At 41.7% G+C, this 23,778-nt stretch overlaps 1 protein-coding gene and 1 long non-coding RNA gene across 33 annotated transcripts in view; one reads left to right on the forward strand and one right to left on the reverse strand.

Moving 5' to 3' along the window:
* The window catches only part of PTPRD (protein tyrosine phosphatase receptor type D), a 1,161,589-nt gene that overhangs the window by 470,038 nt on the left and 667,773 nt on the right, over positions 1 to 23,778 (forward strand). The window lies entirely within an intron of this gene.
* Positions 17,301 to 18,310, reverse strand: LOC310834481. The gene is made up of 2 exons (XR_014559254.1): positions 18,264 to 18,310; positions 17,301 to 17,434 (listed from the first exon to the last, which is right to left on the reverse strand). It is a non-coding gene; the product is annotated as an uncharacterized lncRNA (long non-coding RNA).

Below are 23,778 nucleotides of genomic sequence, written 5' to 3' on the forward strand. Positions count from 1 at the left end.
ACGCCTTGGTTAATTGTATTTTAATATTCTGTTGGAAGCAGCCCAGAATGGCTGGGGTATAAATAATAAATTATGATGATGATGACGAATGCTTTGGTTTAAGAATGGACAGATTAAGTTCGTAAACCAAGGTACCACTGTATTAACAAAAGAGCTACTGTAGGAAAAGAATACAAATATCAGGTTTTGCCTGGTAGATTATGGAAAAGCCACTTGAAATGTATATGAGCGTTTTAGCACTGTTGAAACACTGCTTTTCCAGAATTAGCTGGAAGTGGAATTAAAATGGAAGTTCCACACAAGCAATTTGGAATCAATGGGTGCTGGGTCACTGAAGCCACGGTCTCTCCCATCCTGTCAGCTTGTGTATTGTGGTCTACTAAGGAGGTTCCACCTGGAACCGTGATGCATTCTGCAAAGCTACATGGCAGGGCCTTCTCATCTGTAGCACCCGAGCTATGGAAACTACTTCCTCTTTGACAGCTTTCTGACATCATTTGAAAACACGGGGGGGGGGGGGATCTGCTAAAATAGTATACAATAAGATAAAAATGAAATGCAAAAGATTGCAGATTCAGTAGAATAAAAGCTATAAAACCATTTCTGCAGTTAATATTCCATAAAATGACTTCATCACACTAGGTGCTAGAGCATGGCATACACCCATTGATTTCTTAGCCCTTCTCCTTGCTATAACGCACGGTATGCGTAACCGCATGCATATACAAAGTTGAAATTCGGCTGCCGTTTGTCAGTCCGGAAGATATGCCCATCATCTCTTTATCCTCTCAGTGGCTTCCTGCTTTGACTTCTACCGATAGGGACTACAGCGCAAACCAAACTTTCCCTTGCTACTGAAAAGTTTTAATTGAAAATCAGGAGTGCCAGGCAGAATGTAGGTTCAGGAGATTAGCAGTTAAATGAGAAGGGGCTTTTCGTTTAAGTTCCAGTGTTGATATGTCACTGCACTGTGTCACTTTGAAAAGCGATAGTGCTTTGTTATCAGTGCTGAGCTCAGGCTGCCTCCTGATGTAGAGTTAGACTAAAATAGAATGCCAGAGTGATGGAAGAACTGCTTATATTTAACATCCTTACAGCTGCTGGACGTGGAGGGAGGTGCTGACACACTGCTCTGTGCAGACAAACAGGTTGATCATCTTCCAAGGTCTGTTTTCCTGACATTTAACAAAGAAAAGCTGATAGCCAAAGAAAGGTTCATTCCAGTTCAGATCAAGAAAGAGTACTGAGAGCATTTCTTATTAATAAATGATTCCCAGTGTGTTGGCTTTTAATCCCTCTTTGTCAAGGAAAATGTTCTGCACGATTAAAATCCTTTATATCATTGATTTTTGCTAGGAATCCTCCGTGTACCAGAACTGCAGTGCTGGAACCTACATTCTGAATGTTGAGTAATGTGTGTTTTTACACAAACTAGAGGGATTGCATTAAAGTCTATTGGGGTTGGGTGAGGCACGGCTGTGCCTTTGCTGATAAGGAAACCAGTAATAGGGGAATGTTTTTTGGTCGTTTTAACCAAAGTACTGATAGCTTCCCACCCCATTGTAGGATTCTTGGATAACAACCATGTGATCTCTGCCAGCCCACCAGTTGCTAAAGGGGAAAATGCAGATTCAACTGTAATGGCATTTGGGTAGAGAATTTTAAGAAATCAAATCTGGCAGTGGATTGCCCATGCAGTGCTTGGTCCCATCGGAGTTCACATCCCTAGTCCTTCATGATGTTTTCTCATGATGCACTGAGGCCATTCTATATGTCCCCTATCCCAAAGAGATCTGGAGGGTGGCAACAAGAGAACAGGCCTTTTTCTGTGGTCTCCCTGATTCTGAAGCGTTCTCCCCAGAGAGGCTTGCCTAGCACGATTCTTACATGTCTTTAGGTCCCAGCAAAACACATTTCCCTTTACCCATGCCTATGGCTATTAAATAGTCTATGGCCTGTAAAAGTGTTGGGGAGAGGACTGTTATTAAGATGACTATTTTATTATTAGGCTATTTTATTATTAGGCTATCAGTATGATTTTTATAACTGATGTTCTGTAAAGCGTGTTCTTCCTGAAATGAGAGCACGTGTTGCGGTGGGGTCTGCCAGGTCAACCCTCTGTTGCCAGGCAGGTTAAATGGTGATTGCCTGAAGCAACAATTGGGTGACCGGGTTTGCTGGGCCAAATTGCATGTTGCAAATTGGGTGGGTGGGACCAAAGGCTTTAAATATAGGGGCACTCTGCTTTTCCTTTCTCTTTTGCTGAGTGCATCGGATCACCCGCCCGCCCGCCCTGTGTTCCGGTTGACCTTGCTATGCCTGTCATGGGGTTGTCTGCCTTGGGGCAGGGGCCTAGTAGGATTTTTGTCCATTTGGCTGATTGGCTGGTGCCATTTGGTTTTTGCCTACTACTTAGCAATTCGTCACGACTTGTAAGGTTGCGGATAGGCATTGGTTATAAAAATTGGTGGAGGAGGGGTCAGGATAGGCTGGACCTCCCCCTCCAGTGGTGGTGGAAGGGAATTCCATTAAATGAATTCTGGGGCTTGCCAATATTTCATCCAATCCCTGAAATGGGACCAGGGCCGGCAAGCCTTGGGGAGCAGGTTGGGTGAGCAGTGAGGGACTGTCGCTAAGCTCAACTGATCCCCAACATTGTTTTCCCTTTACTGGCTTCTGAGGGAGTTCGGATAGTCAGTTCTGTCCCAGGCGGGGGGACAGATAGTCATAACCAATACCTAAGCAACCACTAACAGATTTTAATAAAGTTGTGGCCAAAATTATGCCAAAAACCTTAAACAAAAATTATGTGTGATTTGTGAATTATTTTGAGGGGTGGCTTGGGGACCTCCACATGCAATGTGTTTTTAATGTTGTACACCACCCTAGGATCTTTTGATAAAGGCCGTATATAAATTGAATTAATAATGATAATAATATCATTAAAGAATACTATAAAAGATTTTCCAGATTCATGTTTCCAGTGCTGTGCCCTGTTTTCCTATTTGTGCACAGTGCTGAAGAATTTCACAACATGTTTGCTTGTGACAAAACACAATGTTTTGGATACTCAAGCTACGCCTCAACTCAAGTAGCATTTCTGTTGACAGTTCACTATGCAATGAACACCTACAGTGGTTTTGGCTCACTGTGTCAGTTGAGACAGTATGATCCAGATCATCTGGTCCATTTCGGATTCTATCCTCAGCAATAAAATTATGGTTGACTTCTGTTGGTGCTATTCCACTCACACAGCAGACTTTCAGTGGTGCACACAGTATTCCCCCTTCCCTTCTAGTGCCTTGTGTCCCTCCAAAAATCTTTTCACATCTTCTGGCACAACATTGGATATCACCCTGGATATTAACCTTTATGAGGACCACATTGTTTTTTTCCTTTCAGCTTCACCACTGGCTGAAACTGCTTTTAAGGTTTATTGTAGAGTACTTTTTCAGCTCCTACTTAAAATGTACAATTTTATTCACATTTTGACATTACAAAATTAAACTGTATTCTTCGTGTTGTTGTTTTAAGTCATTGTCTGAGGGAGTCTTGATTTGTTATTTGCTAAACTAAGTGATAAAATTCTACATTAAAAAACAAACACAAAAAAATGCTTGCAATTTTTACATTCAGTTTCTCAGGTTTATTCAGAGGATTGATATTCTTCTCTACAAAAAACATCGGTCACCCACTACAAACACCATAAAAGCCTGTTCACATAGCATAGATTTGGAATATGAGAGTCTGTGTTGTCAGTTAATATTGGAAGACTGATAATGTCATTAATATTACAATAGGTTAGCAAGTGTATGTGAAGTAACGAAAATTGAATAAGATATGATAAATTACACTGAATTAAAGCCTGTTTGGAGAAAAAAGAGAAAGGCTTATTTGGAGGTCATTCCATACAGTGATTATCATTCAGGGTATTTATCAGATCAGATGGGTTGATAGAAAAAAAGGAGGAAAGAGATGGCATAAAATGAGAGAATAACATTAAACATTTCTCACATTTATAGGAAGGTTCTCCTTTTCTTGCTCTTATCATAAGCATTAGAGGTGCAGTGCCCTGGCCTTAGAAATTCATTTTTTAAAAAAATGTTTTATAACTTATTTGAAAAGGAAGCAATAAAATGTCAGGTTTTCTTCCACACCTTCAAATAATGATGAGACTTTTTAAAAAAATGTCTTTTCTTTTGACGAATCATATCTTGATATCTTTTAGTTCCTCAATAAGGACATATTACTTTAAATATTATTAAATATTACACTAAATATTGTGTCCAGAAGAAAGTGACCAAGATGCTGAGGCAATTTGGAACATGTTAAGCCAGGAGGAGAGAAGATGAAGCAGAAACATGGTTGGTATCCTCAAATATCTGAAGGAATGTCATGCAAAAGAGCAAGCAAGTTTGTGTTCTGTAGCTTCAGAGGAAAGGAGTGGAACTAACAAGGCTCAGGAGATGTGTCTTCTCTTTTACGGGAGGTGTTTAATAAGAGGCTGGACAGCCATATAGTAGGGAAACTGTAGAAGATGCAATCTGTATTGTAGACCCTTCATTGAAGTTCTTCCAAAGCGTGTTCTCCTTCATGGAGAGCACGTGTTGCGGTGGGGGCCGCCAGGACACTCCAAAGTTGGGGGTAGGCTAATTGATTGTTGGCCACTGATGCGATTGGGGCTTCCCTTGTTGTTGGGAAGAAGTTAATGTTGCCATTTGTTGATTGACAGCCAGAAATGCTAAAACTTTTTGCACGAGGCTAGGGCTTCCTCTTTTTGCCCATGCATCGGATTGCCCGTCCCACCCTCCCTAGAATTAGGGTTGTTCGCTTTGACCTTGCTATGCCTGTCATGGGGTCATCTGCTCTTGGGGCAGGGGCCCGGTAGGAATTTTGTCCATCTGGCTGATTGGCTGGTGCTATTTGGTTTTTACCTACTGCGTAGCAAATCGTCACAACTTGTAAGGTTGCGGTTAGACATTGGTTTATGGTTTGGTTGGTTGAGGGGCATGGATTGGCTGTGCCTGCCCCTCTAATGCTGCTGCTGCAAAGGATTCCGTTAAAGGAATTGGGGGCTAACTATTGCTTGTCTACTCTGTCAAGGGGGCTCGGACCATAGCAATGAGCTCCTGGATGCATTTGGGGTGAGGGCAGGTTCCCTGCTCCGCGTAACCCCCAAGTGTATTCCCCCATTCTGACTTTTGCATCGTGCGGAATGTCAGTCTGTCCCCCATGGTGGGGGCAGATAGTCGCAACCAATGCCTAAGCAACCACTCACAAATTTGTATTTTAATAAAGTCGTGGCCAAAATTATGCCAAAAATCTTAAACAAAAAATTCTGTGTGATGTGTGAGTTATTGGGGTGGCCCTGGGGACCTTGACACGCAACTCAAAAAATCGATGATTTTGTGCTTTCCCCCAGTTTGTACGAAGCAAACCATTATAAAAACGGTTAAAGCAAGATTTATGCAGGTTTCTAAGGTGCATAACGAATCACTCGCTTCAAAGTAAGACATATATCTTTGAGTAATAAATGAAGTTTCATAAATTAGGCCATAGAGCACCAAACTTACTGTATGACAGGCATGCCCAAAGTCTGCTTTGGGGGCCTAATTCGGCTCCCTGGCTGGTTTTATCCATCCCCTGTAGCAGTTGAATCCTAAAAAAAGCTCTACAACTTCATTCCTAAAAAAACAACTTTGATCAGCCCTCACACATGTTCACTTCATCAAATCTGGCCCTCTTTGAAAAAAGTTTGGGCACCCCTGCCATATGGTGAACAAAAGATTGGTTTATAATATTGTGTGTCTGTGTTAAATTTTTCTCAGAATAGACTCACTGAAATTAATGAGAGTTCAGTTAGTCATGTCCATTAATTTCAGTGGGTCTACTCGGAGTATGACTAACACTGGGTACAACCTTCAATATGTGTTAGGCCTCACTAAGGTCTCAATTAGCTTTATAAAGTGAAGGGAACTTGTATATGAATTTTTCCCCAATTTGTTCAAGGATGAAAGCCACTTTGCTTCATTCCTTTTTCCCTTTTCCTCCCCAGCCTGCGTTAAATGTCACTAACTTTGTTTTATGATTGCTTGAGTTCCTAGTTGAATTTTATATTTGTCTGTATATCTTCAGTCAAGACTTCAGCCATTTATTGAGTTTCTGTGTAATGGGAAATAAATCAGACAAATAGAATCTTCTTCTTTTAGCAAGTGATAGCCAGCCTGTCTTCTATGATTTATTGGGCTACTAATTAAAGGTCATTATGAAATTTACTGTGGAGAAGGGTATCATTGCCAATGAAAATTCTGCCACTCAGTTGTTTCCTTAACGATAAATGTTTGCATAAAGGAAAAACAAAGACTGTGTTCCCAGCTGACATAAATAGCTACTGATTAGAACTGATAAAAAGTCATTCTAAACTTAGAATGAAGGGTGATATCCAACCAAGTCCTAGATTGAACAGAGCCATCGAAATCTAAAGACTTAATGATTATGACTCACAATTATGCAGTCTGATAAATATGTTCAAGGCACCCCACCTGAAACAATCTTCGAATGTTTCATAGCTTACCTGCAAGGATTACCTGGCAATAAACATGAATCATGACTGGCTGGGTGCCATTTGATTAATTTTCATTCACAAAGGGTAAGCAGGGCCTTCTGCAGGTTCCCTCCCTGCGAGAAGTGAGGTTACAGGGAACCAGGCAGAGGGCCTTCTTGGTAGTGGCTCCAGCCCTGTGGAACATCCTCCCTTCAGATGTCAAGGAGATAAAGAACTACACAGCTTTTAGAAGACATCTGAAGGCAGCTCTGTATCAAGAGGTTTTTGAAGTTTGATGTTTTACTATGTTTATATATACCATATTGGCCTGAATATAAGCCTCACTCCCCCCCAAAAAAATTCTGACCATGAATAGTTAAAGTGCAGCTTAAATTCACAACCTTACAAAAATTGGCTTTTACAGTATCACTGTTGAAACAGACATAGGGTAAAATGGGACAGGTGGAGTGCCTGCGAAATTTTAAAGGAGCAGCTTATATTGGGGTACAGTGGTCCCTTTGGATGCGAATGGGATCCCTTCCGGAGCCCCGTTCGCATCCTGAAGCGAACACAACCCGTGTCTGCGGGTTGGCAGGCTTATTTGTTTTCACCTGTTATAGAAACGTTTTCAACCAGCACATTCTAGAAACAATTGCATGTTCAGAGCCAGAAACCTTCCCCCTAAATAAATTCACACTTGACTCAAATTTTTGGTTTGGTTTTTGGCAGAATTTAGGCCACAACTTTGTTGATTACAGAAAGTGACTGGTTGCATAGCCTCTGGTTCAACTAGCTCCCTGTCGTGCAGGTAGCGCTGACCCAGGGTTCTAGCATAGGTCAGCTAAGGGTGAATACCTGGATAAGCGGAAAGCCGGGAATGGGCTAACTCCACCACCCAAATGTCCCCCTGGACTCAGGCACAGAAACAATCCCTTCTCAGGGTTTGACCAAACCATTGAGTCCCTGGATTCCTTTAACAGAATACCCTTCATATAGGGATGGCGAGAGCATTCTCCCACCCCATCACCTGAACCAGAGCCTATCCGCAAGCTTACAAGTTGTGACAAAACCCAAATGGCACCAACCAATCAGCCAAGTGGAGAAAATTCCTGCCATGCCCCTGTCCCAACGACAGACAACGGCATAGCAAAATCAAGCACAAAGCCCTAAAAGTAGGGAGAGGTGGGTGGGTGTTCCGAATGCACGTGCCGAAAAAGGAAGCTCTGGGTCACGTGCATGGGCATAACTAGGTCTCTCTATCCATTTAGACTGCTTCCCATTGGCCAGATTGTACCCAGCTTCGAGGAACCTACCAATCGGGTGTTGTGGCTTACCAGATGTACCCACCCACAACACAGGGTGTCGGTTGTCCAGGTCTCACCACAATATGTGCCCTCTTTAGGGGAGGACCCGATTACTCAAAGAGCGATAAGACCCATTATTGTTATACAGCATATAGTACCCCTCCTGGATATTTATTGCTGTAGTGTCATTTGTGGCTTGTATAGACCAGTTTTCATGGCACCTTATTAGCTATCAACGATTATTATTTGGCTCTGGTGTTTACAAACTATAATTCATCATCATCCTATCTTTTATTTATAAGGAGATATCAAAAAAGAAATAAGCAAATTATGCATTGTTTTTGGCTGGAAGAGTTTTGCAGGCTCAGTAAATCAACCCTACGGTTGCACCGCAGACTTCAGCAGTCTGCTGTGACTGCACCTGATCTCGCCTAATTCCAAAATAGTTATGGTGATGAGGGAGAGGAGGGTGCTGCCAGTCTCCAGAGATTGCTACACATCAGTAAAAAGCTTTTTTTAAAAAAAAAAAGTGCTAGTTTTGAAACACAGAAATGTTTTAAATAGTGTTAGTTTCACATTTTGTCACATATGTGTTTCTAAAAACACCACTTTGCCAAAATGCATTGTTTTATAGACATGTGTGTCATATAAAAAGGCTATATCCGATAACAAGAAAAAGTTGCGCGTTAAGATGCCAAGACCTCCCTCAATAAATAATGACACAATTGACACGGAATTTATTTTAAGGTTATTGGCATAATTTTGGCCACAACTTTATTGATTACAGATTGTGAGTGGTTTGCTTAGGCATTGGTTCCTTGACTAGCTGCACCTGACCTCAGGAGGGCAGCACTGACACCTGGACTCCAGCAGATGTCAGTAAGGGAAAACATCCTGGGGGAGCATTGGACCAGGCGCAGACTCAAGCTCACCCCAAATGCTCCCAGGGGCTCTGGCGTGGCCTTAACCCCTGGAAGGGGATCAGACAAAAGCAAGGCAAGCCCCTGAATTCCTTTAACGGAGTACCCTAGCATTGGAGGGGCAGGCACAGCCTATCCATATCCCCTCCACCACCACTGAACCAATGCCTAACCGCCAAACCTTACAAAGTTGTGACGATTTGCTATGCGGTAGGCGAAACCCAAGTGGCACCAGCCAATCAGCCAAATGGGGAAATTTCTACCGGGCCCCTGCCCCCAAAACAGACGACCCACAACAGTATAGTAAGGTCATAGCAAGACCCTAAATATGGGGAGGGTGGGCAGGTGATCTGATGCACGAGGCGCTAAGAGAAAGCTCAACAGCCTTCTGATATTGGTATGTGAAATATTTCATTTCTCTTGAAATAGTTGTATGGTGGGGGAGGGGGCAGAGTAACCAGGTTATGGGATACTTCCATATTCAGACTACATTGTAAGGGATTTCTTTTTGCATCAAGAATATTAAAAATAAAAGAATAAAAGAATATTAAAAATAAAAATAGTAGCAAGGGCACGGCGATAATTTCCATCAGCACTCAATAAAAAATTACAGCATGAATTCCGAGCATTAGTTACAGGTAACCATGTGTGACTCAATTAATAATTTAGTTTACACTGATAATATTTGTATCTGAATGTGGCATGAAATGAATTTGTGTTAAATCCAAACTCTTCTGATTTATTTGATTGTTAGGTTTAATGAAAGGGATGCATTGAAACCCTGTGTGTGGCAGGATTACAAATACAGTGCTGCTTGAGAGGCTCTCCTCCAGGTTAAAGGCTGTAGGTTTCCCAGAACTATCTACAAACAGGCTCTCAGTTTCAATTGGTAGCTCTAGGACTGTAACCCTGTATGTGATAACCTAGGAGTTAGCACCCACTGAACTCAGACACTGAGTAGCCATGTATATGATTGTGTTGTTATGGATTGTGTTGTGGATTAATTGACTGATTATGTTGTTGTCACTGAATAAAACAAATTTTATTAGGTGCAATATAATTAATTAATGGTGCTAGAACTAACTTCATTGACATTTGGTCTGAATTCTTGAAACTTTTTGAGCCTTGATTTATGTTTTCTGTTTCTGGTATCTTTAGTGGCCCATCTCTACTCTTTCTTCTTGTTTGGATCAAACTAGATGCACTGCTAAATACTAAATACTAGGTGCATGGGGCAATTTTCACCAGGACCATAATGTGTGAGTAGAGGTTTGGTTCTTCCCTCTCCAGCCTCGATCTTGATTAAAACCATAGAATCATGGGATTGTAGAGTTGGAAGGGATGACAGGGGTCACCTAGCCCTACCCTGCAACATCCCTGCACTTGTAAGTAGCCTTAGGAAAAAGCTCCTATTAGTGGCAATACAGGTGGAGTCTGTAACAGTGCATTTAGTGCTGTATCAAGGTTGGCTCCTAAGCTGACTCCCTCCCTTCCAGTCCTTGCTATGTTTGATGGTCACATTTTTTGTGTTTGGGTTTTGCTGTTGCAACGCGTAGAGGAAGCAGCTTGACACCACACTGTCCCAACTGAAGCTGCAGTGAAGGCATGTGGGTGGCTCTGTGGTCTAAACCACTGAGCCTCTTGGGCTTGCCGATCAGAAGGCCGGTGGTTCGAATCCCCGCAATGGTGTGAGCTCCCGTTGCTCAGTCCCAGCTCCTGCCTACTTAGCAGTTCGAAAGCACGCCAGTGCAAGTAGAAAAATAAGTACCGCTGCAGCAGGAAGGTAAATGGCATTTCCATGTGCTCTGGTTTCCATCACGGTGTTCCGTTGTGCTAGAAGCGGTTTAGTCCTGCTGGCCACATGACCTGGAAAGCAGTCTTTAGACAAACGCCGGCTCCCTAGGCCTGAAAGCAAGATGAGCGCCACAAACCCATATTCACCTTTGACTGGACTTAGTTGTCCAGAGGTCCTTTACCTTTTTGCAGTGGCATGGCATGGGGGGGCATAGGGGTGGTTGCCCCAGGTGCAAAACTGTTAGGGTGTGCAAAATTTCAACACCTGGTGCTGCCTCCATAAAGCTGCATGTTTCCATCACTGACTTCTCCATGCAAATCAGGTAGTGACAGACAAACCAGACAACAAAGTGACTCTTCTTTTCTTATGTCTGCAGCTGTGATGCCCTGAGTGACATGGATGCCATTAGGCAGTTGAATGCGTATGCACGCTCTGTCCATTTCCTTCCCTCCCACCTCCTGCACGGACCTGGGCTCTGGCAACTCATGATATGCCACTGGGAAGCTGTATTCTGTAAGAAGAAAACTGCTGTTGGCTTTGGAGGGTAGGGGAGTTCTTCAAGAACATGGTGTGGGTCAAAGTATTCAACACCTCTCCTCACATGCCGTAGCCCTGACTGTCCCCTTCCAGTTGCTGCTAATTAACACAACACAACACAACACAATAGCACAACAAAAACAGACATTGAATACAGTAATTTGTAGTTTTGTTTTACATTTAAGTTCATCAGGGTTCATAACTGGGTTCCAGGTAGTGTGGCTTGTGCAATACATTCATAATAATAACAATTTAACTCTGCCTACCTGGCTGTGTTGCCCCAGCCACTCTGGGCAGCTTCCAACACATATAAAAAACATAATAAAACTTCAAACATTAAACAGCCCGGTTTGGCTGTTTCACATTCTAATATTCACACATGCACACATGCATCATTTAAATAAAAAAGTAATATGTATAAAATAAGACAGAATAATTCACTGTATTTTGGGAAGCAAATAAAGAACAAACAAAAATGTCTTACATGTAAGAAATGATAGTCGCAATTTTGCTGAGCAGTATACAAAAATGTCTTACATGTAAGAAATGATAGTCGCAATTTTGCTGAGCAGTATATATTGTTTTGTCCAACTACTGAAAATAAATTATTTCTGTGGTGTGGTTTTTTTAAAAAAACAACTACCATGTTATCATCCCCATATATAATTATCCCTATTTTACAGATCCGGAACTGAGATAGAGAATGGCCTAAATTAGATCATGGTTGTGCTATTTGAAGTAGCGTCTCCTCAGCTCATAGTTCTGGGATCTTAACCACTTTGCTAGCTCTAGATGCTTTGGAAAAACCCCAAAGGAAGGGGGTTTCATAGCTTTATACAGTCACCTAGATCTGCAGTCTTCCAGCTTCTTGCTGTTTAGATTCATGCCCAGATGGTCCAGTTAAGGGGATGTCCTGCCAATCACAATAACCCTTACAGGGATGGAGATGGTGTTCAAGGGCTACATTAACTGGAATCAGCACATTGAGTCTGTGTACACACTAACCTATTTGCGTGTCGAGGTCCCCAATGCACCCCAAAGGAAAACACAATTGACACTTAATTTTTGTTTAAATTTTTTGGCCTAATTTTGGCCACAACTTTATTCAATTACAGTGGTGCCCCGCAAGACGAACGCCTTGCAAGACGAAAAACCCGCTAGACGAAAGGGTTTTCTGTTTTGGAGGCGCTTCGCAAAACGAATTTCCCTATGGGGTTGCTTCGCAAGTCGAAAAAATCTTGCGTCCCCCCGTGGGTTTTTTTCGCTTTTTTCGCCCTTTTCTTAAGCCGCTAAGCCGCTTATCAGCTGTTCCGTTGATAAGCCGCTTAACAGCTGATCGCTGGAAGCCGCTTGACAGCTGTAGCGCTAATCCGCTAAGCTGTCGATAGGCTTGCTTCGCAAGACGAAAAAACCGCTAGACGAAGAGAATCGCGGAACGAATTCTTTTCGTCTAGCGAGGCACCACTGTACAGCAATGTGAGTGGTTGCCTAGGCATTGGTAGCACTAACTGCCCCCGCACGGGAACAGCTCTGACATTCGCACCTCCCGCAAAGTCAGGAAGGGTAAGTCACCTGGGGAGAGAGACGGGACTGGGAACCATGCCTCACCTCTCCCCAGCATGCTCCCAGGGGCTTGCGTGGCCCTAGCCCCTTGCCAGGGGGTTTCGGACAAAAGCATGGGGGAGCCCCTGGGTTCCTTTAACGGCAAAACCTTTCAGCAGCAGCAGCATTTTGGAGGGGCAGACACAGCCGAATCCATACCCCCCCAGCAACCAATTCCAGACCAATGCCTAACCGCAAACCTTACAAGTTGTGACGATTTGCTACGTGGTAGGCGAAAACCAAGTGGCACACACTAATCAGCCAAATGGCAAAATTCCTACCGGGCCCCTGCCCCAAAGCAGACGACCCCATGACAGGCAATAGCAAGGTCAAGCAAACAGCCTAACATTAGGGAAGGGAGGGCGGGTGATCGGAAGCACGCAACGAAAGAGGACGTCCGTTGCTGCGTGCCTTGTATTTAACAAATAGGGCTGTCAATCACTAAATGACAACATGTAATTTTCCCCAGTAACAGCCCGCCCCTGCTTACGAGTTGGCCAAACCATCTGCCCAGAAACAGCAAGGTGTCTTGGAATCCCCAACCGCAACATGTGCTCTCTGTGATGGAGAACACGCTTTGTAGCACAAAAGGTTGCTTTTTTCCGTTCAGAACTGTTTATGTTCATCCTCAACATGCTGTTTTCAATCCAGATTGATTTTAGATTTTGCTGTCCACAAGAATGGTTGTGGCTACTTGGTATTCAAGGGGAGGGTTTTGAAATGTGCACATTATCCATGGTTTTTCTTCCCTGCACATGCCTCACTCAAGTGAATGAAACAGGAACCACGGATTGTGGTCTTGGTATGTGCTCACCCACAATATCATGGGTCAGGTATGATTACACCCCGCCCCATTGCTGGGACTCCCTATACAGTGGTACCTTGGTTCTCAAACACCTTGGTACTCAAACAACTTGGAACCCAAACACTGCAAACGTGAAAGTAAGTGTTCTGGTTTGCAGACTTTTTTCAGAAGCTGAACATGCTCTGTTTTGAGTGCCACACTTCCGTTTTGAGTCCCACACTGAGGTCTGTCTGTTTTTGTTATTTATTTTACATTTTTGTGGCTCTATTTTGTGTGTGACTGGGTGGAAGCCAGTTCATCTACTGATACATTGATTGTGTGACTGCAGTACATTGTTTATTGCTTTCATTTTATGGATCAATGGTCTCGTTAGATAGTAAAATTCATGTAAAATTGCTGTTTTAGGGCTTGTTTTTAAAAGTCTGAAATGGATTACTCCATTTTGCATTACTTTCTATGGGAAAGCGCACCTTGGTTTTGGAACGCTTTGGTTTTGGAACAGACTTCCAGGACGGGTTAAGTTTGAGAACCAAGGTACTATTGTATTTGTTGTTATCTGTTTTCCGATGGACACACTGCAGGGTTAACATAGAATCAATCTGCAATATTGCAGATTATTTTTTGGAATTAACCAGCTTCTCAAGAAGCACTTTTCAGGGGCAAAAACATATAAGCAATAAATCTAGATTGTACATGGGGGGGGGGACAAGTACTCAGTCTCCACTGATTGTAGAATAAAATGTGTGTATGCACCCTGATTTATCAGAAAGCTATAGGAAGGTAGCCCAAATTATAGGCAACAACACAACATGTTATTGGGGAATGCGATCTGAACATGCTCTTTCCCTCCCACATCACAAGCTGTGACATTCAGTTCTATTTGAGGTTCCAAACAATTTTCAAGGGATATCCATATTTAATTTAGTATGTTGTGGTATCAAAGCCTTCAGGCCATTAAGGCATGAATGATAGTTTTCAAGTCAAAACTTGAAAGAAATAAACCCTGCTGGCACATTCCTCACACACAGGGTACCATGTTTTGGAGCAGAGACACACTTTAATCCCCACACCCTGGTGCTGTGCCTTTTACTCAAACAACATTTGTCTTAAGTAAAAACCCAAGCCACAAACAGTCTGAATTAATGGATATCCCGATTGTGCAAAACAAGCAAGATCTCTTTCCCCCATCTCTTCTCCCTCTCTGTCTCTCATATGATCTAATTTTGTGTAGGTGACAATTTTGTCTCACACAGAACTTTTTTTTTTTAAGAAAAGAAATGATTATTTATTCTTTTCTCAAAGAGAATGTTGTGAAATAACTGATTCATCAATTTCTCTCCATAATCCGAATATTAGTTTATGGTCTGTGCGTAAATTTTCTCTCTTGTCTCGATAAATGTTCTGAAAAGATGTTTGAATAAATATTTGAACGGTGCATTATGTGGCATTAGTAAATCAGAAATCAGCAAAATGGCAGCTTCGGCATAGTCTCTAAATCCTGTTTTCACTGGCTCTGTATGCAAAAGAATTATATGAAATGCACTTTGGGTGAAGCAGGGTGGAGTAGGATGGCCACATATAAAAGCATGGTGCTTTTATATCAGTGGAATAACATTTAAAGCTCATGAGCGCTTACTGGATTTGAAAGTTTTAGCTTTCAGATTTCATTGATCAGGGGTTCTGATGTGTTTGCCTCTACACAACACAATTTTCCCACTTTCTTGGCCTCCCCCACCCTCCAACATGCTAAGTTCTGTCTAAATGAGCTGCAGTGTTCCAGGGCTGTTAAAGGCTCAGTATATTGCTTTCTGCAGACTTAATGCACCACTATCCCCTTGTTGTATTTCAAGAAGGCCTAGTTTCGAAGTAGGGTGGCTTAGGAAGTCAGATTCTTTTCCCCCGGACATGATCCAGATTGATTCCCCAAATCCTTTTTTGAAATGAGGATACAACCGCATCATCATAAGATAAACCACCGTGGATTTCAGATTTCTTTTTGACATTCTTTAACCGAGACAAAGAGAGCAAAATGTGTTTTCTAAGGAAGGGTCGTGACACACTCGGGAACTGGCATCAGTTTTGCCTGTCTTATCCAAGATATACCCAATTCTCAATAGATTTCATTTTTATGTAATGATATGGCATTACCTCATCTATCTGAGGTGGTAATCAGATTCTTTCATCTATCTTGATAAAGCAATCAGAACACTACAAAGAATAATGAAATTCTGATGCACAGATCATCCAATTACCATCATTGTCATAATAATAATAATTATTTATTTATACCCCGCCCATCTGGCTGAGTTTCCCCAGCGACACTGGGCGGCTCCCAATTGAGTGTTAAAAACAATACAGTATTAAATATTAAAACATCCCTAAACAGGGCTGCCTTCAGATGTCTTTTAAAAATAAGATAGCTGCTTATTTCCTTGACATCTGATGGGAGGGCGTTCCACAGGGCGGGCGCCACTACCAAGAAGGCCCTCTGTCTTTTTCCCTGTAACCTCACTTCTCACAATGAGGGAACCTCCAGAAGGCCCTCGGCGTTGGATCTCAGTGTCCGGTTTGAATAAGTTTGAATTTATCACCCTGAGGTCCCAAGGTTGATTACAACAATAAAAAATGCAGCATTAAAAAGGTTTAAACAACTTACAAGAACAAAAGGGTGAGTCCTTTAAAAAAAAGTACGTCTCAAACGTCAGAGGCAGGGTAAGAAGGTGTGTCTTCAGTAGAGTGGTACCTCTGGTTACATACTTAATTCATTCCTGAGGTCCGTTCTTAACCTGAAGCACCACTTTAGCTAATGGGGCTGCCTGCTGCTGCCGCACCACCGCCATGTGATATCTGTTCTCATCCTGAAGCAAAGTTCTTAAACCGAGGTATTATTTCTGGGTTAGCAGAGTCTGTGACCCGAAGCGTATGTAACTCGAGGTACCACTGTATTTGCCAAAAACTGCATCATGAAGTTGCCACACTCATCTCCGTGGGGAGGGAGGTCCACAACCTAGGAACTGCCATGGTGTCTTTTTTTTCTGCTAGAGAGGAGGGGGCAGGCAGTGGACAAACACATGAAGTGGAAGCAAAAAGTGAATAATATTCCAAAGTCATACATCAAGCCAAACACTCACCTATGATTATAAACTAAGATTCCTAAATATGCTCACTATTCAATGAACTGTTGATTCTCCACAGCTGTCAGGCACCCAGTATTGTTCCCTGGCAACCTCAGATGGAAACGCCTCAGAAGCTTGAAGTAGTTGAATGACTTGCTCATTTTTTTCTGCAGAAAAACCACCTTTTGCTCCGCTGAGGCAAATCACATACAATTTACTTTAAACCCCATTTTCCTGCCACAGTTGTGCTTTCACAGTCGCCGTGGCCACTTGTAGTAGCAGTAAACAAGAACCTCAAACGAATTTCAGCCGTTTTCCTCACGTTTGCAAGGACAGCGTGCTTGTCACATGAAATTGCTAGTGACAGTTGATGAGGAGGACATAATGTGGCGAGATGATTAAAAAGCACACCTGTGATCATATTATCAATAAAAATTAAAATGGGCTGTTTCAACTGGCTTTCTGTGCTGTCATGTAGTTCTCACAACTTCTGTGGTAATGAAGCATTTATGCAGTTAATCATGCTTTCAGGAATACTTGCCCTTCGTCCCTTATCATACTATATAGGCAGTTGTTAACACCATCCAATTTGTTGCATGAATGCTAAAGCGTTCTAGTTCTGCAGGTGTGGTAGGATGCATCATCTAAAACCTATAAAGAAACAAAGGCAGTACCTACCCTCAGTTTGCTTTTTGTTAAATGAATATAACCTGGTTAAAAGTTTCACATGCGAACGTCTTCCAGCTGCATATAGCGAAATCAACAGCAAAAGGAAATCTTACGAAAACAAGTTTGCATCATCCGGACGACCCTGGAAATCATGTGGTACAGAAAAGATGAAAACTTTACCACATTTAAACATTTAAGAGCTAAGAGCTATTGTTGTAAAAAGCTTTGCTGATGATGAAATTTATTATCTGCACTTCATCAACAGGTCCCGTTGTTTGGTCCCAGCTCCTGTCCACCTAGCAGTTCGAAAGCACGTCAAAGTGCAAGTAGATAAAAAGGTACCACTCCAGTGGGAAGGTAAACGGCGTTTCCATGCACTGCTCTGGTTTGCCAGAAGTGGCTTAGCCATGCTGGCCACATGACCCTGAAGCTGTCTGCAGACAAATGCCACCTCCCTCGGCCAGTAAAGCGAGATGAGCGCCGCAACCCCAGAGTCGCCTGCGACAGGACCTAACGATCAGGGGTACCTTTTCCTTTAAGCAGTTAGCATTACTAGTTGGAAGTGCCAAAATTAGAGAAGGTGTCCTTATGTTTACTCATGGTGGGGATAAGATGGAGATAATAGCCAGGTTACAGCAACATGCAATGAGGATTTGTGAATGCTATACAACGCTAACTTAAGTGTTAGATGCAGGTTTTTGTGAGTGGTTTTTTGTTTGGGGTTTATTTTGTACTGAACCCTACTGGAATCTTGTGCATATGCCAATAAAGGTTTGAGAATCTGAATCTGAGCGCCCTTAAGCAGTTAACATTCCTACTTGTAAGCCCCCAAATTAGAGAAGCATGCTTTGCACACTTTTGGTGTGCATAGTGATGGCATTTGTGACACCTTTGTATATGTCAGAAGGTAGCATCTGCTTTTAAATCTGGGTGGGCAAATCTAGCAAACTTGGCTTCCTAAGCAGACTCACTTGATTTGATCCAGCTGGGTCATGAATCAGATTGGATCACATTTACTTCAGAAACTGCAGTGTAGCAGGATGATTCAAGGACTGCATCATTGACTCTTATTCCTGTAAAATAATAATAATAATAATAATAATAATAATAATAATAATAATAATAATAATAATTTGTTGGTACAACTTTTAAAAATTGGTAATCCAACAAACCACAGCCTGGAGAAACTAGCATGTGCGGCTCCTTGCTGCCACATACTTGATTGCAAATACACCAAGCCTAGAGCAATGCAACTAGATGATATTATGCCATTAGGGGGGAATAGTACAGGAAAAAACATGGCTGCCCTCAATGTTTGCATGGGATGGACAGGACTTTAATGGCTCCATCCATTTCTAGCACTCTTCAGCCATTTGCATGTGATTAATTCCATATGCAAGTTCTGATTGGCAAATGTAGTAGCAGACTACTGCATACAGTCACACTTCAACTCATGATAGGCAGAGGGGAGCAGAGATAGCACTCTTGTTTGCAGTCTTTATTGCACAGTACAAATGTCTGAATAAGGTTCACATGTTTCAAAAAGCAATGATTTGTTCTTTGTCATTTGTGAAGGTCGCATGACTTCTGTTGTTGGACAAAAGTTTCCCAAGACTATTGTCATAGCTTAACTTTTCATAGTTTATATGCTCCACTTAAGAGCGTTATGTGATTAAGCAGTCGCAAAATCTTTCTAAATAACAAGTAAATGAAATCATTAAAATCAAAAACACATTAAGGACTGGGAAGACCAAATCCACTTTCAGCCATGAAGCTCACTGGGTGGTCTTGGGCCAGCCACAACTTCTCAGCCAACCTAGCTCACAAAGATACTATGGTGATAAAATGGGAAAGACACACACAGCACTTGGAGGAGATAAATAATAAAGGTAGTAAATAATAAAATACATTTATGGATGTTTTCAAATGTGTATGCGAAAATGACTTTTTAAATTAAAATGACAATATAAAGCCTATACTTCTGTACATACAATTTTTCTTCTATTTTCTATACCAGTGGTGTCCAAACTGGGCCCTCCAGTTGTTTTTGGACTACAACTCCCATCATCCCTAGCTAACAGGACCAGTGGCCATGGATGATGGGAATTGTAGTCCCACAACAGCTGGAGGGCCAAGTTAGGCCCCCACTGTTCTATACTATTAACATTAACATATATTTCTTTTTGTCTTCATGTGTGAGAAGGACCCAACACTTTTTAAAAGAAAGTCTGTCCGGTCACTCAAACAGCACTCCATCGTGAGCTTCTGAAACTTATAATTAAACTTCTTGGTGGAAGCAGGGTAGGGCTTTGGTGTCTGAATTTTCAAATTTTAGACTGCAAAGCTGCAACTCCTGGTATTTTCAGTTAATTACAGTGAAACTGCCGATATCACAATGCCATGATAGAAATCCGTGATCTGACTGTATTTGAAATAATGTGTACAGTTCTGGTTGCCTCATCTCAAAGAGCATATTGTAGAGCTTGGGAAGGTTCAGAAAAGGGCAACCAAAATGATCAAAGTGATGGAGGAATTCCTCTAGGAAGAAAGGGTGGCGTTAGGGACTTTTCAGTTTGGCGGAAAAGCGAGGAAGAGGAAACAGGATAGAAGTTTATAGCATTCTGCATGGCATGGAGAAATGGATAAAGCAAAGTTTTGCTCCCTCTCTCATAAAACCAATGGCCATCCAATCAAGGTGAAGGTTGGGAACTTGCTCCAATAGGAGGCAGTGATGGCCATCAAAGGATGACTTTTATAAAAGGATTAGACAAATTCATGGAGGATAAGGCTATCCATGGCTACTAGCCGTGGTGGCTATGCTGTGCATGCATGATCGGAGGCCACAAGGCTACTGAATATCAGTTGCTAGAAACCCTTTCCCAATACAGTACCCTTGACTGTTTCCAGGAAATAGCCATATTGACTATCAACTGCAGCATCCACAGGTCCTACAAATTCTGACCCAGTCGAAAGACTGTAGCCGTGCTTAAGGCCCATTGAAACCAATGTGACAAATCTGTCATGGCTCATTTGTTGCATGTATTTGCGGAACCGAGACATGACTCTGTTTCTCTAATTTGGGAACCATAGCATAGATGAGGTATGTTCAAGAATGCTACAACTCTGAACAAAGGGACCAACTAAATACGAAATTCGGCATTTGGGTAGCCCTGCCATGCAAGATAACTGCAAGGCTGACACAACGTCTAATTTGGCCCTAAGAGCTATTCACTTGTGAGGTTAGCTGTGTCTAATAAATCGACGTAGTCACAGGGCAGCTCCTCTGATTTGCCCAGTGATTCCCCTCTAATATTTTTCGCATTGCAGTAATGCTCAGAGAGAATTCTTGCAGATATTTTATTAGTGTTTGTGGAGTGCCTTTGGAAAGGTGCAATGCGAATAAAAAGTATTGCTATACTCTATATTCCTATCCTTTCTGGATTTCACGAAATCCCTTCATTATAGTGCCCTTTTATGATTTTCCCAGTTAACCTTTGTCTCTTCCCTTATATAAATATCAAACAGTGCTATGGGGAAATGTTACAGGATCTGAATTCTCAGTTATCTATGAACGGCAGGAGCGCCACACTAAAATACACTAAAATATTTTAAAACTTAGGTTCGTTCTTCTTTTTTTAAACTGCCAGGTGTCACTTCCTTCAAAGGTGCAAGTCCTGTGTTATGATGTAAATAAAAGGAATATGGAAGAAATATTTAACAATATTGGAAATCATACAAGCTATAGAAATACTCCCCTTAAACTTAAGTGAAACTACATACTGATTTATTGAGGGCACAGTTAAATGTGACACAGGGTCACAGGAAACCCATTATTAGGACTTCCTGTAGTTTCGTTTGGATGAATAGCACCCATGATTGAGGTGTTAACCCTTTCCAACCATGACATTATTAGGACCTGTTGTTGTTTTAATAATAATAATAATAATAATAATAATAATAATAATAATAATAATTTTTTATTTATACCCCGCCCTCCCCAGCCAAGGCCGGGCTCAGAGCGGCTTACAAGCAGTAATAAAAACAAGATGAATGATTACAACTTAAAAACAAAAATAAAATACAACATTAAAATAATGGAACATTAAAATATTAAAATGTAGCCTCATCGCAGGAGAAGGAAAAGAAAGAAAGAGGAGGGGAAAAAAGAGAGAGAGAGAGGGAGGGAATCAAATTGGCTCCAAGCCAAAGGCCAGGTGGAACAACTCTGTCTTACAGGCCCTGCGGAAAGAAATCAGATCCTGATAGCATCCATTACCCCTTTTCCACCTTGACATTGATCTTATTAACACACAAACACCAGTACAGCTTCTTGTCAAGGGCACAAGGGACCTTAGGTATGCCTCTTGTTTGGGGGGGGCAAGGCCCTCTCACCACATCAGCTCTAGAAGGCTAGGGATGCTCATGCGCAGGGGTGCCAACTTCAATAAAATATTGGGGGGGGCAGGTAGGTCCCACCTCACATAATCTATCACATGACACAGTGCACATACACCATTTGAATGGGAATGCCCAACCTCAAATATGCTGTTGTGGGGACTGGTCCCACCACGGCCCTTAGGAATTGTCTCCTATGCTCACGTGAGATCTCTCAGGAACTTGGATGTCCCATAAGATCTCACAAGAGCATCCCAGAACCATCACACTGAGAGGACCTTGCTTCTTCAGCAAGGCAGAGAACTTAAAAGCCAGGGCTCACTCAGCATACTGGTTCAAGAAGACTAGGGGTGCCTGCATGGAGGCAGTTTGATGCTGTTTGAGGTCAGATTTATTGGCGCTGGCTTCAGTTGTGTAAAGGTGGTGATTGGGCTATCTCTTAAAGTGCTAATTAAGGATTTTAAAGGTTTGTTTTTTTAAAAAATGAATTGATTCTTTGAGCTTTATTTTTGTGCACTGGAATCCTAATGGATGAGGGGCAGTTAACAAACTGAAAGAAGAGATAAATAACAAGCAACAGTATTCTTAATAGTTATACTTGGAAGCAATATATATTAATTGCAGGGCCATAATAAATTAACTTGTATTTTTCTAGGCAGTCTCAGTTGGGTTTTGTATATGGTAACAAAATGTGTTCATGGTGTTTTCCAGGTAAATATCAATTTACTTATGGTTCATTTTCAATGGTGCTTGTTGAGTTTATAACTGTGGATAGTTTAGATATCATTTGCCCAGCTCATCTGTTCAAACATATAACAGTTGCTCTATCATTAAAATACTGTAATTCACTTTTTTTGTTATGAAGTGCATTTTAAAAATATTAATCAGAGGGGTTAATTAATTGAACAGCACCTATAGACTTCCTGTCAGAATTGCTTTATAAATGCAATAAATTCTGTGGGCAACTTTCCTGAAATGTTGATAGTGGGGTGGAATCCTATAGCAGATTACCTAAGGCATACAAGCTCTATCCAAAATCTTTACTTTAATCCTGCTTTAAACAGGGATCGATGTGGTGTCCACTTATGCAATTATTTTAAGTGGTGTCCACTTATGCACCACCATCAGCAAGCTAATAATTTGGATAGAAGGCTCTCTGAAATAATGCATGCAGTATGCACACTCTGTGGTATATTTATTCAAGGAATTTTTTAAAAGTAGCAGAAAGGCTCCCAGAGTCACTTACATGAGATCATTATAAAGAAACCACCCCATGCCTGCAAGTAGACACAATATCCCATGAACTCTGTGAAGAGATAGCATGGGCTGGGAGACATGAGATTAATACCTGAGATTAATGAATCCTGGCCCCCACTGTCCATGGTGCACATCTGGCACTCATATTGATTGCATGACACTGGCACCGTTGTTAAGTTGACCAGAAATCTGGCATGGTCAGCAAAGTGGATCTCTGAAAGTTGTCCTCCAAACCTCCTTGGGGATTCCTTCCTTCCTTCCTTCCTTCCTTCCTTCCTTCCTTCCTTCCTTCCTTCCTTCCTTTTATATCCCACCCTTCCCCAGGCCATGTAGCATCTGCTTGAAAAACCAAAGCCCAAGAACATTTTAGTCATGAACAACTAGTTCTGCAGTTCTTTGGATGCAGGGCCAGTGATTTGTTCATTCTCATGCTGAAAAGGTTTCTATTCCTGAACTGTCTTCGCAATTAAGACTTATATCTTTTTTTTTATCTGAACACAGTGTGTTTCTTCCCAAGAACTCTCCATTCATGTTCTCCTTTTTTTATGTTGCAACTGTGTTATTCTCCTGACGCTGCACTCTGATATAAAATTTGTGAAACATCTCAGGCAAGAGTGTCACAGTTTGTTTATTTTTACAGTTATCTTGTTGATCTTTTTGACAAAGTAGAGGTGTTAGACTTGCTAGAAAGCTTTTACCTGACACCTTGAAAACCACCTGCTGAAAAGAAACCCATGGCTTTCTTTCCTGCTCAGATGAATCTAAAGTAAACCTGAAGAAAGTACCAGGATTTATCTGACAGCAAAAAAGAAAAAGAAAAATGAAAGATAGATA

This window comes from Podarcis gaigeae (genome assembly GCF_964106915.1).
Source record: "Podarcis gaigeae genome assembly, chromosome: 17".
Lineage (NCBI taxonomy): Eukaryota > Metazoa > Chordata > Lepidosauria > Squamata > Lacertidae > Podarcis > Podarcis gaigeae.